The 11,808-nt window shown below is 39.9% G+C and overlaps 1 long non-coding RNA gene across 1 annotated transcript; it reads left to right on the top strand.

The window, feature by feature from the left end:
* The first annotated feature begins 8,359 nt into the window (after window positions 1-8,359).
* LOC122202427 lies at window positions 8,360-11,340 on the top strand. Its single transcript, XR_006194656.1, has 3 exons — window positions 8,360-8,511; window positions 10,377-10,455; window positions 11,269-11,340. It is a non-coding gene; the product is annotated as an uncharacterized LOC122202427 (long non-coding RNA).
* The last annotated feature ends 468 nt before the right edge of the window (window positions 11,341-11,808 follow it).

Here is an 11,808-nt window from a genome sequence, read left to right as displayed (position 1 = left end):
AATGTCACGGTTCTTCCTAATAGCGTGGATTACAGTGCCAGAGCCTTTTGCGATGGTTTATTAACCTGTCAGAGGCATATCTGTGAATAATAATGAAGCCAGGAGATGATATTACCTTGCAGCATAAAGGGAGTGTTGAAGAGCTTTTCCTGCTCTCACTTCCATTCTGTAGAATGTAATCAAATGCAGCAGCCACACTCTTCCAACCCCTGTGCTTCCTGCCTGGCTCCTTTGCATTCCCTCGACAACCAACACCAGTGCCCAACAATCAAATAGCATTAGATTATCACCAATAGCTTGTTACAAGGAAGAATTCCTGTAATTCTCCAACAGTACAGGTGTGCTGTCTATCGGGGGGAATTTCCATAGCGGTGTCAGTTACCCTGACAGAACCAGCTCTGATTGGCAGGAAATGTCACACATCAGCTTCTCAAGGGTCTGTGAAAGCTTTTATATATCATTATTCACCTTTAAATAAAATACAGCTAAAACTGACACTCAGGTTTGTAATGAGATGAACACCATTGATGTTTTCTGTATAGTAAGGCAGGGAACACATTCTGAAAATTCCCAAAGAAGAAGAGCCATCATTTTTAGTGTGAAATAGCAGCCATCAGAAATGTATTGGGTATCCACTTCATTCAGCCCCTGGCTAGACACTGTGCGAGAACCTTACAATAAGTAAATGAAGCAGAGTTGTCTTGTAGGAGTTCATCACTCCTCCGGGAAGGTAAAGCATATGTTCTGGAAATAATTTTTTTAAGTCGTGAATTAACTGGGGCGCCTGAGTGGCTCAGTGGGTTAAACATCCAACTTCGGCTCAGGTCATGATCTCACAATTCATGGGTTCAAGCCTCGCATCAGGCTCTGTGCTGGCAGCTCAGAGCCAGGAACCTGCCTCGGATTCTGTGTCTCCCTCTCTCTCTGCCCCTCCCCTGCTTGAGCTCTCTCTCTAAAAAAAATAAATAAACATTTTAAAAGATCATGAATTAACTGAATGCTTAAATTCAACATAGGCAAGTGCATGACTATGGATGGTGAAGAGAATGCATGTTTTGAGTGATCAGGAAGGGAACTATGGAGGAAAGAAGTGGGTTCAGCAGGAGAGATTAAATCAATTCCTTCCTGACCATCTAACATACAAAAGGTTATGTGCTAAACATTTTGTTTATGTTGCATGGGGGAAGAATAAGGATATCATTGTGAGGAATACCTAGGTAAATTGAATGGAAGGTCCTGATTTTTCACTTTCCTATGATAGAATTCTACATCTACACTCAGACCTGGTAGGTAGTGGGGTTGTATACTTCCTTTCACCTTGGTCGTGGCCATGTGACTTCCTTTGGCAGATAAGTTGTTAATGGATGTGATGGGAGCAGAAGCTTGGCATGTGCTGGTCTAGTTGGATTTGCTCTTGTGTCTTTAGGTCTGCCACATAAACCACGTTGCTGAAATATTTCCCCCTCTGCCCAGATCTGAGAAAGAAAATCCATGGAGCAGATCCACACCCAACACTAGAACAGCTGGACCCCATTATGCAAAAGCGCAACTCACCAGCAGAGCTCTTTGGAGCTCAGCTAATTTATTTTTAACCTGATCGAGAGAAGGAGAATACATGTTTTGTATAAGCTACTAAGATACTGGAGTTTTGGCTACACAGCAAAAGCACACTGAGAAAAACAGAAAATAGAAATTAAGGTGGCCCTCACAAGAATTTTAATCTAGAGGGGAAATAATGGCTGATTTAAATATCTATACTATCAAATGACTATACTATTCAATAAGTAGGATAAGTGTCTTGAAAGAAGTATAAAGTATTGTGGGGAAGAGGGTTCACAGGAGAGGTAAGAGGCCTTATGTTTACAAAGATTTCATGAAAATGATAGCATACTCTTAAAGGAAGGATAAGATTTGATCAGATTGTGGGGAGAAAAGGGAAGCAAGGAGAAAGTATCTGACAATACCTAAAAGTTGCTTTTTTTTTGGTAACCCAAGTGTCTGACATGAAGTTTTTGATTGCTTTGATGAGGCATCCACTTCGAAAACAGCTGTCCTCCATAAACACTTTGCCAGATACTGGCCTAGAAAAACAACCAGGCTGCCCATCCCGAAGTGTCTGTTTGAGAGCTCTCTGGTTGACTTAGTAACTGACCATTTGATTGCTTGTTTTCCCTTCCCACTCATATGTTTTACATTCACCAATACAGAGTGCACCCTGAGAAGAAACCCTGAGGACCCCCCCTCCCGCCCCCCATAAAAGCAGAATGCCAGGCCTGTGTGCATGGCAACCTTGCTGTGTGACCCCAGCCTACGATGTACTCTCCAGGACTGGTGAGTAGTAAGACTTGTTTTTTTTTTTTTTTTTTTTTTTCTTTTTCCCTAATTTATTTGATGGTTGTGGCTGAGGTGAGTCTTGCAATCATAATAAACAGCACAAGGGCTGGTCCGGCCACAACAAGGGGAAATATGTGTGAGGGTTCTCCTTGGGCCTAGGTGAGTGCCCCCAGGCATTTCTAGCCAATAACATCACTGTGGAAGGGCTGAGGCCAGGGCACAAAACAATATTTCAGTTTGGAAGGCAGAATTCATTGAGAAAGAAAGCAGTATTTGCATGGGATGATGTATTTGATTTCCATTGCTGCTATAACACTTTACCCCAGAGTTAGTGGTTTCAAACGATACCCATCTATCATCTAGTGGTGTAGGCCAGAAGTCTGGGTGCAACCTCATTTAGCTAGGCTCTCTTCTTGGAGTCTCCCAAGGCTATAGCAAGGGAAGCAGAGCTGTGTTCTTTTCTGGAGGCTCTGGACATATATCCACTACCAGGCTCGCTCATTTTATTGGCCAGACCCAATTCCTTGTAGTTGTAGGACTGAGGTCCTCACATCCTTGCTGGCTGTCAGCTGGGGACTGATCAGCTGCTTGCTTCCTCTCTGACTGCATGCGACCTCCCTCCTGCTGGGGTGGTTGGTCAGTGGTGGGGGGGGGGGGGTAGAGTTTGTCTTCTCCTCCTCCCTCTCCAGCAGACTCTTTGGCTTCCCCATTCTGCTTTTAAGGGGTCATATAATGACACTGTACCCAACTGGATAATGTGGGATAGTCTCCCTATTTTCAAATCAGCTGATTAGTAATTACCAGTTGGTAATTTCCACCTGCAAAGTTTTTCAGACGTACCTAGATTAGTGTTTCATTGAGTAACCAGAGGACAGAAGTCTGAGGTGGGAGGTAGGGGACTTCTTTAGAACTCTACCACAGGGGATATATATGAAAATTAGTCTTATCTGAATAAAATTGAGGCAATAGTTAAGAGAGTATAGAGACATAAGCCTGGACAGATAGATTAGAGCTTGAGACTGGAAAGCTTTATATGCCGGGATGGAGGTGATAGAGAGCAATGGAAGGTTCTTGTGTAGAGCTGTCAAAAAATCAGAATTCCACATTTTTATACATTATACAGGGCTTATTGGGCAACAACTTCCTTTGTATACTGTGTAAAAATGTAGAATTTTACAGAACATCAGCCCATTTTGTTCAGGAGAAGATACAAGTTCCAGTTGACAGGTTATTAATTGTCATGGTAATTTTAATAAGATGTAAATTTTTAAGTTTATTTAGAGACAGAGAGATAGCATGAGCATGGGAAGAGAGGGGCAGAGAGAGAGGGGAGATGAATCCCAAGCAGGCTCCGTATTGAGCACAGAGCCTCATGCGGGCTTCATCCCATGATCATGTGAGATCATGACCTGAGCCAAAATCAAGAGTCAGACACTTAAATGACTGAGCCACCCAGGTGCCCCTGTAATTCTTTTAGTAGTAAATACAGCAAGAGGGATAGGTAGGAAAGCCCACCAGGGCCAAATGTAAAAGATTTTTGATGCTGAGTCATGGGCTGGAAACTGAGGGAAGTGGGGAGAATGAGAATTCACTGTGATTTCAAGCACCAGTGGTTGGAAAGAAGGTAGTGCTGTACCTGAAACACGGAGTGAAATGCACATGAAGAAGGTTAAAGTTTGTGTGGACAGTTTTGGAGAGAAGCTACCCCACAGGCAGTTGGGATATAATCTGGGCTAGAGACCCTGAAGCTATCCTCCCTGAGACAAATGCCAAAGTTTGGGGGCACATAAGACCAGTGAGCAACTGGAGAGAGGATGGGGAGGGAACACAAGGAGAGGCTGAGAGCAAAACTTTGAAAAATGGCTACATCTTGTGAGGAGAGATACAAACAGAGTCTAGTGATGGAAACTGAGAAAGAGCAGCCAGTGTCCTAGAAAAGAGAGAAGGAAAATCCAGTGCCAAAGAGGTAGAGAGAATTTAAGAAGGAAATGATTGGTGATGTAAAGTGCAGAAAAATTAGTTTATTCCCGTCTTTGCAAGCATTAGAAGTTGACCAGAAACCAATTTGCTCTAACAGATGGGAAAAAGATCTCCGGTAAGCACATGATGATCTCAACATTGTGGTACACACACATATAACTGTGTTTTTAACTGTGTCTTTCATTTACAAAAATCTCCTAACTGACGCCCACTAAAAGTCCCCAATAAACAAAAATTTCTTGGCTTCAAATACATAGATCATTCAGGAAATGGCAAGGAAAGAAAATTTACTCTCCTTTTCCTTGGCTTCTATGGGACAGATGTTTCCTTAAAAAAATATCCTTTTGGGGCGCCTGGGTGGCTCAGTCGGTTAAGCATCCGACTTCAGCTCAGGTCACGATCTCGTGGTCCATGAGTTCGAGCCCCGCATCAGGCTCTGGGCTGATGGCTCAGAGCCTGGAGCCTGCTTCCGATTCTGTGTCTCCCTCTCTCTCTGCCCCTCCCCCGTTCATGCTCTGTCTCTCTCTGTCCCAAAAATAAATAAACATTAAAAAAAAATTTAAAAAAAAATATCCTTTTAGTTGCCAGAAAAAGGGAGGCCATGATCTTTTCCCTGGAGAGAACACTTTCAGAATAGAGTGGCCTGTTTTCATCATGTCACAGGTTAGTGTTTGGCAATTATTTCTGATGTTAAAAAGAAAAAAAAAAATAGAAATGATTATTAATTTGTATTTGGTCAGGTTACTCGGTTACTCCTGACCAATGAGAATGCACACAACCCCTCTCCTAAATTGTATAAAGTGCAGAAGTACCACCTACCCACCCTCAAATCAAATGTGCTCCTGAATAAAAGTAAAAATTGAAGAAATGTGGCTAGTGATTATAGAGGGGAAAAATGCCCAGATTCATATATGTCTAATTTAAGCTTGTATGTTTTTTATTGTAGAATTGTTCTAGTATTGTATATTGTCTCTACCTCACCCCCAAGAGATTCCATTAATTGACATAATATTGACTTGTGTAAATATTTATGGCAGGACCTCAGCTTCCCATACTTGGATCTTTTATAGTCCCTTATTTTTGGCAGGGAGAGTGAGAGATCTTAGCAATTCAATAAACATTTATTTAGTCAACATTGGAGACTCTTGGCCAATATAGGAGAAACTCTTGTTCTTGCCACTTCATTGGGGTCTGAGAGGGCTCCATGGAGGAATGATGTTCATACTGGTTAAATTTCCCTACGACTCACTAATTGGGTTCAGTTTGGGTGAAACCAACTCAAACTTGGCTGGCTCTTGGTGCTTCCCATCCGCCCCCCCTCGCCCCCTGGTCCCCATAGGACTTTCAGCTCCTAAAAAGCCTTGCCCAAACCTGAGTGGATATGTGTTCACAGGCCCTTTGGTTAGTTGCACATGCCATGGAGAATCCAGTTTTATTCTTCTCCTATGTAGGTACCCCTCCCCCTCAAATGATGCCTGATGACCAAGAAGCCTCTGGAACATGATGCAGCAGTGCCACTCTTTCTGCTTTCTCCTGTTAGACCCCAACACACCTGCCCCCAGGACTGCCTCCTGATGGCCTAAGCTATTGGCTCACAGTGTCAGAGGCTGTGAGGTTCCATAGAGAAAATGGAGACTATCTCTTTTCCAGAGGCTGTCACACTTGTGTTGGCATGCCTCAAAACATGAATCCTGTCTTGAAGCTGGTACCTGCAGTTCTTTGCTTCACAGGGCTCAAAGACTGAGTTCAGCCAGCTAAAAATAGCTGAATAACACCATGCTGTTAATCAGTTTGCCATACAGCTCCCAGGTGCCTGTAAACTCCCTCCCTTTTTCAGACTAAACCAAAACTTATCACAGAAATGTATAATTTCAGCCCATTAACGTATTGGTGGGATATTATGCAATTTTATTTTTTGAATCAAGGTATCTCTGATAGCAAGATATGATCATAAAAGTGTGAAATATGCATCTGTATCCATGTCTAAAAAGGGAAAATAACATAATACTGAATCCTTCAAAAGGAAAAAAAAAGGTTTTCTTGCATAAATTAAGATAAAATTGAAAGACAAAAGAGAATATCAGTAAAATGAAATTGGCAATATTTACAAGACAAAGTATTAGTATATTAATACATAGACTTTTTTTATACACAACCCAAAAGAAGATAATTTTGAATAACAATAAATCAAAGAAGAGATAGAGCTCATAAGCTGATGAAAATAGATGCAAATATGCCAATAATTGGAGTATTTCAAATTAAAATATCAAAGTATTTGTCCTCAAACATGCAAAATTACATTATAGGCAAGGTTACAGCAAAATAGTTACCATCCTCTATTGCTTTTGGAAATGTATTTGTTGTGAGTACAACTTTGCTGGAATTGATTTTTGACCTGTTCATATCCTTTCACCTAGTAATTACGTATCTAGTGCAAAATCAGATGAACACAAACTATAGTGTTATTTATAATGTTCCAAATTGAAACTAATGTCAACACTTAAAAATATTACGTTGGCCATTGTTTTTGTTGAGTTCATACTTGAACAAAATACCACAAACCTGGTGGCTTACAAAAACAGAAATCTCTCAAATTGTAGGCTAGGAGAGTGAAGTTAAAGTGTTGCCAAGGCTCTAGGGGGAGAATTTGGTTTTTGCATCTTCTATCTTCTGGTGGCTGATGGAAATCCTTGAATTGTGCTTGCATCATTTCAGTCTCTGCCTTCATGGTCATGGTGCCTCCTTTCTCTATACTGACCTTCTTTAAAAAAAAAAAAATTAACGTTTATTTATTTTTTGAGAGACAGACACAGAGCATGGGCTAGGGAGGGGACGGAGAGAAAGGGGGAGTCACAGATTCCTAAGCAGGCTCCAGGCTCCGTGAGCTGTCAGCACAGAGCCTGACGCGCGGCTCAAACTCATGAACCATGAGATCACGACCCGAACTGAAGTCTGACGCTCAATCAACTGAGCCACCCAGGTGCCCCTCTATACTGACCTTCTAAGGACACTTGTCATTGGATTTAGGGCCCAACTAGGTAATCGAGGATGATGCCCTACTCTCAAGATCTCCTAAACTTAGTAACATCTGCAAAAAGACCCCTTTTCTAAATAAGGTAATATTCTCAGATTTCAGGTTTTCTGATATGAATGAATCTTTTTTGAGCACCACTGTTGAACTCATTCCAGCTATTAAGTTCTTGTGTATCCATTTGTTGGAATAAAGTCATTGAAATCACATTTAGATGGTATGAGAAAATTACCTCAAGAATATTGAGTAAACAGGAAGATAGAATGGTATATGGTCTAAAATTCCAATTTTGTAGAAAGAAATTTTAAAAAGGAAAAAGAAATATCCCACAAACACACATAAAAACAAAGTGGAAAACTTTTTAAATCATGATGTACCAAAATACTTCTCAAAATGACCTTTTTCAGAATGGTGGGATTAAAATTTGCTTTCCTTTCCTGTTTTCAGTATTTTTCATCTAAAATGGGCATGGATTTATTTTATAACAAGCAGGTTTAATTTTGTTGTTAAACAATAGAATAAAAGATGTAAAATAAGATGTAAAAAATGAAAACTGATAAGAACAAGCAGTTATTTCATTAAAACAATTAACTGCAAATATATGAAAACATGTAGTTTTTCCGTATACTTGTAATAAACTGGAGAACACAGTAGTAAAGAAATCTAATACTCTTTTTTTTTTTAATAGCTTTATTTTGAGAGCAAGAGTGGAGCAAGGGGGAGGGGCAGAGAGAGAAGGAGAGAGGGAATCCCAAGTAGGCTCTGCACTGTCAGCACAGAGCCCGATGAGGGCTTTGATCCCACTAATGATGAGATGATGAGCCACCCAGGGGCCCCCTCTAATACTCTGTTAAAACTTCAAATAAAAACTGTATTGTAATTACATGGAAAGGGAAAAAAAAGAAAAACCCTACTGAGAGACAAACATACTGGAAACTAGAGACCTAGTCTGCATTATTTGATGGTGAGACAGTGTTGAAAAATGCCCTCTCTCTCAGTTGCATAACAGGTTGGCAAACAAGAGACAGAGAAGTCATCGGAGAAATAATGGCACCCAGACTACGGGAAGGGCTGTACACAGTCTTTGCCATCACAATGAGGTTCAGGGATAATCTTTGATGTTCTAAATGTGCTGCAATGGCAAAATCTTCAACCCTGCTTTCAAGGTACGAGGATTAAAGCTTGAGTAAATTATTTCTTTTAGCTGAGTCAAGTTTACTTACCTGTAAATTGGGAAGCATAAAACCATTTACTTCACAGGTTTATGTGAGAGTTCGATAATGCAACGGGCATGGAAGTACTTGGTAAAACTGTAAAGAACTCTGTAAAAGTTACTGCTCTTTCTGTTTGTAGTACACGTGCACAGTGACCGTGGTCTCTTGGGGCTCATAGAAAGTCAACTAAAGAAGCCTTGCTGAAGACAATTTTCATAATTTCTTTACCTTCACTATTCTGAATTATTTCCATGACCTTGGGAAAACCAATTAAAAAAATGTGAATGTTTATTTTGAGAGAGAGAGTGTGAGGAGAGAGGGACAGAGAGAGAAGGAGACACAGAATCCAAGGCAGGCTCCAGGCTCTGAGCTGTCAGCACAGAGCCCAAAGTAGGGCTCAAACCCAGAAACTCGGAGGTCATGATGTGAGCTGAAGTCAGATGCTTAACTGACTGAGGTGGGGTGCCTGCGTTTGAGAGTTAATAATAATCCCTCTGGGACCTTAAACTGAGTGGAGTTGTTCTGTACATCAACACAGGAATATCACAGTGGATCACTTTCCTATCGTGTGACCAGATCCATTGGACACCCATGGAACTAATTCATTTGGCTGATTTAATTAAAACGGTTGGGTAGCATTTATCTGACATCTGGCAATGGATTTTGGTGGGTCTGTTTCCAAAATAAAAGGGACTCTGGTTTTATCTAATTGATAAGGTTGTAGCAGTTAGAAGACTCAGTGATGTGGAGATTTAGCTGGAAAATTCACTTTTAGTGGGGATTTAGGAATAGAGTGAAGTTCAATAGACTTGAGAAATGGGCTAAGTGCCTCAGAGTTGCCTTCTGCCCTAAGAATCTGTTGGGAAAGCAAAATAAAAATAAAAAATAAAAAAAAATAAAAAAAAAAAAAGATCTGGTTTAGCAAACAGTAGGAAAATCAATAATACTTAGGATGTTAATTAAATTTGAAATTAAAAAATGTGCTGTTATGAGCTAGTCTGAGTTGTGCCTGGAGAATGATTAATAGCAGAATTTGAGGATTCTTTTGGTCTAGCTAAAACTCTTCTCCTCAGACAGGACTTTGAGCTCTTTGAAAAAATGGACTTCAGATTGAACTCCAAAAGGATTTGTCAACTCTACGCAGTTTGCTCATGATCCACTAAAGACCACCTAGATATTTAAAAACAAAACAAAGCAAAAAAAACTACTCTTGAATTTCCAAAAAAAAAAAAAAAAAGTTTAGTCCTCCCACAATTTCTCTTTTAACTCACAAATTCTTTCAATAAATTGTTTCTAGTAATTCAGAAGTCAAATTGAATGGAGGGGAAGGCTAGGAGAGGGCTCCTGTTATGTAACAGATCATTAGGTTCTTGCCTCTCTTATACATGAGGAAAATTCCAGAAAGGGGAAAAGTGTATTTTTGCATGCTTGATTTTTCCCAGAATCCCTTGGCTGATGGCAGCCTTAGGAATAACCATAAAACCAAGAGTATTAGGTATCCACACAATATGTAGGTATGATGGTGGTCATTATCTATCTGGGATGATAGATTTGTGCTTTCATTTTTCATCATTATAAAAACTGTACATTGTTGAGGAACTAATAAATCCCAATACAGCAAGCATTCCTTAGATGGTTCCATGATATTTATGGAAACTACATTTTCTTCCTTGTACTTTAGTATTACATTAAAAATTATGTTGAAAAGTTATTTAGGAGCAGGGCACATTAAAATGTAAATAGAGGTAAAGGGTGAGGTTTAATTCTCAACCTGCTACTACTTATTTTAAAGAGACCATATTTGCATTTTTTTCAAGAATCTGGAGTCCCTGATGATCAGGATTTGGGGAACCGTGTTTGCTTTGGAGAAGACTTTCAGAGCCCCTTGAATCACAGGTAAGCTTCTGCCTGCTGCCTCTTTCTTAGAGTGGTTCTGGGTGTTTGGCATCTTTATTGAGATTTGACTCCTAGAAGCATTAAGAAAATACGGACTACAGCCCTGCCATATCTAAAATGAATTTACTGCCTCCCCTTCTTTAGATTGGCCTTATCTTCTGCTAGTCAAGTAGTTATTCTGAAAGATTTAAAAAATTAGTAAACTTTTTCTGGTGTTTTGTGCGGGGTGTGTGTGTGTGTGTGTGTGTGTTTTGTCTTATTTTTTGTTTGTTTTGCTGAAGTTTGCAATCAAACATGAATTCTGGGCTATTTAGTAAAAGCAAAGTAACCAGCTTTACCCTTCCATACCTCAATGGACATGAAGCTATGGTCAGTTGCTTCTCCAATAGATTCTAATAAAACAATACTTTTTCTTAGTAATTCACTCTTCTAAGCATGGTTCTACATCATACTAAGCCAGTCCCAGGAATCTCCTTCTCCTCTCCCTGTGTTTGGAAATAGGTGCATGATAGAATTCTGGCCAATAGCAGGCAAGGCAGATCCTTCTTGGAAAGTAAGCTCTATTTGTAATAACAGACACAAAGACCTTGTCTTACTCTGTTGGAAATCTTGGTGTCTAAAAGCTACATATATATGGAAGCCATTTGATGACCCTCAAGAACAAGCCAACAAACTGAAAATGGTTAAGGGAAAAGAGAGGGGATACATTTGTCCTTGATGTTGAACTAATGAGTGATTTACATTGGAGCTGCCCTACCTTGTGTTTTCTTAGGAGTTATTTTCCTTAATATTAAGGAAAATATTTTTCTCTAGAAAAAGAAAGCACAAAGAAAACCCAACACAACATTGACACCAGGATGCAAGTTAAAAGCACGAATAACCGATTCTTACACCAGCTTGATGAATGGAGAACACTTCACATTGCTTCAGTTTAATTTTCTTTTAATTTGACAGTCCTTATGTTAAGGTTCAGAACTCAGAATCTCTTTCTCTTTAAAGGCTGAGTTAATCACTTGTTGAAAGCATGGAATAAAGAAGTTGAATCTCTGATGTGTGTGTGCATTTGCACTGCTAAATATCAAGGAGAAGTGTTCCTCTTGAGGCCTAGTTTCAAGTGTATATTCAGCTTTGGTCACGACATCATATTCACATTCAGGAGGTGGGGCTACTATATTGGACAATATAGATTTAGAGGGAATATCAATTAGCATGCTTTTGATGGGTCACGGAAGAAGCAACTCAAAATGGACAAGAAATACAGAGATAAGCTGTCCTAGAACAAGTTCCATGACATCCTTTGAGATTCGGGTTCTTTCCAGAGTTTGGTTCTGCATTCCTTGAGAAGTTGGCTTT

The sequence above is a fragment of the Panthera leo genome, chromosome D2 (genome assembly GCF_018350215.1).
Source record: "Panthera leo isolate Ple1 chromosome D2, P.leo_Ple1_pat1.1, whole genome shotgun sequence".
NCBI lineage: Eukaryota > Metazoa > Chordata > Mammalia > Carnivora > Felidae > Panthera > Panthera leo.
The sequence above is the reverse complement of the archived record's forward strand: the minus strand, read 5'-3'. Positions and strand labels throughout refer to the sequence as shown.